Source organism: Camarhynchus parvulus, chromosome 7 (assembly GCF_901933205.1).
Source record: "Camarhynchus parvulus chromosome 7, STF_HiC, whole genome shotgun sequence".
Lineage (NCBI taxonomy): Eukaryota > Metazoa > Chordata > Aves > Passeriformes > Thraupidae > Camarhynchus > Camarhynchus parvulus.
This window is the reverse complement of record NC_044577.1, coordinates 13,241,008-13,247,007: the sequence shown is the minus strand read 5'-3', so window position 1 is coordinate 13,247,007 and position 6,000 is coordinate 13,241,008.

The following is a 6,000-nucleotide window of genomic DNA, read 5'->3' as shown; positions in this document are numbered from 1 at the left end:
AAATTCTATCAATTTACAGCAATCAAATTAATTACCTAAATTAATTCCTGTTAATTTATTTACATTGCCTAGGAATATTTCTTCTATGGATAGCTCCATTAACTGCAATGTTATGTTTCAGAGAAACTCCAAAGTATAGTTGTTCAGTTGTAGATCATGCTTAGACTGCAATCTCAAATCACATCAGCTTTGACCAACACTGGAAAACAAGCTGGAGAACTCTACAAGCTCACAATGCTGGAAACTGTTATCTCACAGGTAATTCTCCGTATTTCAGTTGGCTCAGGACGTGTGTACTCCCATTGAAAAGTTGCTCTTACAGCACACAAGGACTGACTAATGCAGGGACAAGTAAACATAACCGTCAAGTCTGGCAAATCAAAGTTAACCCTTTATGTTCTACTGGAGCCTCAAAACTTGGCTCCCCACTAGTATTTTCGTGAAGAAATTACTCTACATTTTGCTGACTAACAACTTATAACTTAAGTAAACACAAGTTAGTGTCCTACATTTTCTTCTGCAAGAAGGCCTGTGGAATTGCACTTTCCACTGAGAAAGAAAGATGTTATGTCAGTGTGTTGGTCTCGACTTTATGAGTCTTCTCCTATCGTCTTCTTCCCCTCCCTCCTTCTCCCTCATGTTCTTATTTCCTCAAGTGCTTCGTGGAGGCTTTTATAAATAACTGGACATACTCATTCTAACAAGCACTTCGGCCAGTCAGATTCATTTCTGTATAACCCCTTGCAGTGCTATTCAATAATACGAATAATTACCATAGCAACTGCAGCATGTGGTACATATGGTGCCTCTGAGAAACAAAGCATTTTCTTTCTTTCTTTCTTTCTTTTCTTACCCTTAGAAAAGGAGCTACATACATTAGTTTTTAACACAAAATGATGTCTTGCGGTGTTTATTAGAGGGGGGAAAAGGTTTACAAATGAAGAGCCATTTCTTCCTCTGCTTACAAGCTCAGATAATAAATTCTTCATATATTGCCATCCTTTAATCTCTCATTTCCTCACATTATAAATGTCCACCCTTGTGCAAAATGCAGACAATAGATTCTTAGACAACAAAGTACCCTGATTGCATTTTCCTGTGCTTATACTGGCTGGACACTCCAACAGACAGACAACACAAAGTGAAGGGTGTTGACTTATGGAAGGGCTGGATTAAATTTGAAGAGTAGCAGCCCTTCAGTCCTGCTTTCCATATCCCTTGGAGGCTTCCTCCCCTATGACAGGAGCAGCTGAGCTATAGAAATGAAGCTGAACCTGAAGTGCTGCAGTGTATTTCTCATGTCCTGAATACACTGGTAAAATCTCGTTATTAGCACTGAGCTGTAAAACTGAGCATTGCAGGAGTTGTTTCACAAGCAGTTCCACAGACAGCAGCACCACTCAGGAGTGGGGCCAAAGACCATTTGGAGCCAGTAACTGCATCAGTCTTATGAGTGAAGGTCTTAAAATGTTTCACCAAGATTAAGGTGTGGTAGCTTTTGAGCCTGACTGGTTGTCTTTAAAGGTATTAGTTTGACATAAAGCTAGAATCATACATGCATGGTGTGGACACTGGGGGTGGAAGAACTCCATTCTAGGAGACCAGGTTCTGAAGCCCACAGCTTCAAAAGTCAGATTAGAATGCAGACACTACCTTCCACAAAAAAGCTCTGAAGTAACATCACTTTTAAGCCTCTAGTAGGAAATGAAGACAAGAAAGGCAAGCAGGCTGAGAAGGGATAGTACTTTCATTGACTTGGCCTGCAAGTTACGTATCTCTAGCAAGCTTTTCTCAGTCTTCAAGTTTGTGATCAAGTTGAATTCAGATGGGCTGGGCAAATATCATCTTTGCTAGCAAACACAAGCCAGCTCATACCCTTCATACCATCATCCTGCAGCAGGACATTGTGCCAAAACCATCCCTTAACTGAACTGTCCTGGCACAGCAGGCTTGTAAGGCTAACTGCCTAAAGCTAGCAGTTGCCACAGGACTTCTAAGGGACAAAGAAAAAGCTCAGAGCCTTGAAGCTTCCATACCTGCTTTTGTTTCCAGTTAAACTTTCCCCTCAGTCTCTCTTTGTTGTCATCCTTCTCAAAGGACCCATATCAGAGAAAGGTCTCCTGAATTTTCAGACACCTTCTAGGCTCAAGCTTAGGAGATTGAAAAGATGTGACATGCATGCCACCCTGTCTCTGCCCCACCTTTCCCTGCTGACACATCCTTGTCTGAGCACAGCCTGGTTCTGCAGGGGGATGAAAGGTGTGAGGAGGGGTAGGAATGCTAAAAACAAAACCCTTTTTCTGGGTGCCCTTCCTGCCTGAGAGAATGACTTATGAAGGATCCCCCTTTCTTAGCTGACATTCTCCTGGGACAGTCACAGATGATCAGATTCTTATTTAAGATTCTTTTTGACAACAGTAGCTATAGGTATTTGTAAATCTGGCATGAAAGATTAGTTATACCTAGCTGTACACATTTGTGCATATATGTTGCACATACAAATGACCACCTGAGATATGTAGATGTGGACCTCCTTTTGTCTGTTTTGAAGCTTAGTTTTAGGGATCACCAGCAGTGGACATTCACTCTGCAGTCTTCAGCCACCAAACTCAGCTGAAGCAAGCACTGCCCTAGAGGTGTTTATCACAAAATGCAATTTGGAACCGAAATAAACACTTATTTTTAAAATTGAAATGTTTGTTACCATGTTGTCCTTGTTGGAATAAGGCTGCAACCATGATAAACACGAGCTCACAGTTTAACTAATAATGCCTTCAATAAATACAAAACAACCCCCTAGTACTTGTGTGAATATATTAGTTCACAAAATATAATCTTGGACTAGAATAACATGACTTATCTGAATACAACTTCTTCTCACAATCAACCTCTCCACATTTAGATGAATCTATTTTGAGCTGCCCTGCCACCACCCAGCAGCAATTTTTCAGACAAAAAGCCACTAGAGCGCGCCTCCTCCCCAGCAATGGGATGAGCAGAGTAAAACTGTTTGTGTGAGAGACTATTTTGCTGAGAAGTGGAGAATTTAGTGACATTGGGAATTATTCTACACCATTCACTTCTCCTTGTAATTTAACTCTTGGTAACAAAAGCATAATGTATAGTCTGGCTTACTGGGCTGATTTACAACACTTTAAGTGAAAAGAAGATTTCCTTCTTTTCATGCTGACATCAGCAGATATAAAGTGTGTGTCTCATAACATGACATTGCTTCAGACAGAGCAATGCACAAAAAAGCCCTAAGAGGCTGTGGCAGCTAGGGAGCAGAGAAACAGCCCAGGAACCACAACACAGTACCTTGCACTCTCATTTGCCACAAGAAAAGCTACCAGCAACACCTCCCAAAAGGAGGCTGGTGGGAAAATGGGGCTCCTACGCTTTGCTGCAGTTGTGTGGTTTACCACCTTCTCAGAGAGGCTGGTGTCTCTGATCAGGCAGGGGGAGCTTGCCTTATCTTGTGCAAAACACTGTCCTTAGAGACCATCTTCCTTTTGAAAGCTGAAGTTTCATTCTGTTGTCTGCACATGGGAGAGAGGAGATAAATCATATCCCAATAAGGCTGTTCAGCTGTTCATTTTATGGAACTCTATTAGAGCACCATGCTCCTACCAGGTAAACCCATGAATTCCCTTTGCTCCATCTCTTACATGCTACACATGTAAGACAATTAGATAAGAAAACCTTTGTGTGCTGTTACTTAGACTTCATAACACCAACTGGCACTTCTCACTTCTCACCCTAACCTGAGAGACTGGACAGAACCTACCATTAGCACGCACCTTCATACACCACAGCTTTTACTCTGGACTCCTTAAGCCAAACCTCTGTAGGTATCTCATAAGTTTGGTTATGCTGGTTTAAAAACAAACAAACAACAACAACAAAACCCCAACAACAACCAGAACACAAAAAAAACAAAAAAACCCCAACCCCCCAAAACAAACAAACAAACAAACAAAAAACCAAAAAAACCCCAAACAAACAACAAACCCCCAAAAAAAAACTACAGAAAAACAACTCTCTTTCACAGACAGGAAAACAGCATTCCATACTTTCAGCCTTGATCTGAAGCACTCCATTTCTGTCCAAAGGTGAAAAGAGAGGCACATAGGAGGTGCTAAGGGAACATGAAAGCTCTCACGAATGAGATTCCTCTCCTGACTTTTATGCATCTTGTGGTTCAGAGTTGGTCAGAAAAAAATACAACAGGGACACAAATATTGGTGTTTTTCAGAGTATTTCATAGCTAAGCAGGAGGCATTACCCTGTGATCTCTTGTGACAGGCACACACCTACAAAAAATCAGCATGTTGACACAGAGAAGTGGCTGGGCCAAAAGAGCCTGTTCTGGTCCTTTTGGGTTGACTGTGGGACTTAGGAACAAAGACTCCTTTATTTTCAGTAAAGAGAGCAGGGGAGAGCAAAGGATGGATACAACAATTCCTGCTCAAGGAGACAGCAGAGACAGACAAAACGTCACTGCATCTGACCTAAGACAGTCTTGCAGTTCTGGAGGAAGACAGCAGCAAGAGAGACTTACCTGTTTCTGAGATGTGGCACATGAGAACAGTCATGGGAGAGGCTCTGCTTTTCTCTGTGATAGCCATGGAGCCTCCATCTGCCAGGTGCCCACTCCTTTGCAATGAAGGAGGGATGGATGGATGCCATGACAATCCTGGGAAAACTCTACAAAATTGCCTCACTTTGCAAAGAGAGGCAATGGCAATATGTATAGAAGGCCAGAGGCCAGCCTCTACATTAAGCCTGGGAGACTCCCTTGGCCTGTTCAGGTGCTAGCACATGTGTATTTTTACCTCAGAATTGCCACTTCTGCCCACAGACAGAAGGAAAAGCTTCTTTAGGTGCCTTACAGCCACCACTTTATTCTCAAGCAGGTTTCTTGATCAAGAGGATGACCTACTGCGTGGGCTTCTCTTCAACAGAGTGAGACTTGAAGGAAATATAAATATTCCGGTCAGTCAAGAAGCCAAGTAGTGGACTTACATCTTTGCAAGCAATGCATCCCACACCTGCAAGAATTCACAGGTGCAAACATCAACAGATCCTCAAACCTCTAGAGGGCAGTTCTTGCCTGAATTTTATGCCTTATGTAGTCCAGAACAGGTCTAAAGTACCACAAAGCACATATCAGCCAAAGGAATGCCCTACCACAGCTCTGCTACCACATAATTTCATTCCTCTTCAAGACTTACTGCAATAAGCACGTTGCACAAGATAGATCATCTCAGCTGGATAACAGGGAATCCTTCAGAGAGACTGATGGGAGATAGCATGGAAAGGAGTCACCTGCTCAGTGGCTTAGGTCTGACACTGCTCCCAGGTGGGTTATGTGAAAGCTGTCTCTGGAATGAAGAGTTTCCTGTTTGTCGGCTTGGTATTAGAAGGACCCTCTTAGAAGGAATTCCTGTGTTTCTGTCCCTTATTATACAAAATGAACAGGTTGGATAAAACAAAAAGAAGCAAGTAGTGAAGATAATGGCATGCTCCAGTGAAGAGCTCTTTAATAGTAGTCATGGGTAAACAGTAGTAGCAGTGACAGTGATGTCGCTTGCATAATGCTGACCACAGGAGGCCACGTTACCTGCTACACAAACCTGGGCTGTGTGCATGCAGAGGCCTGTGAGAAAACTTCAAGGCTCTTAAGATAGTCTGTAGTGGAGAGAGTTTGCAACAACAATATTACAGGCTGAAATATCCCCTACAAGTAGATGTGTTAAGAGGATGTGTGCAGAACTCTTCTGGTCCATTGGCTTACTTCAGGCAGTGAAGTGAATGTCTAGACATATCTAAAAAATGATAAATGAGCTCCCCATTTTTGTTTTATCAGCTACATTGATGATTCAGCAGCAGTGAACCAGACAACGAGAAGAGGAGCAGTTGGTTAGGCTGGAAGCACAGGGACTTACCCTGCACGGAGTCCCTGGACCTGACGCTGTATTGTCACTACTTCAGCCTGTA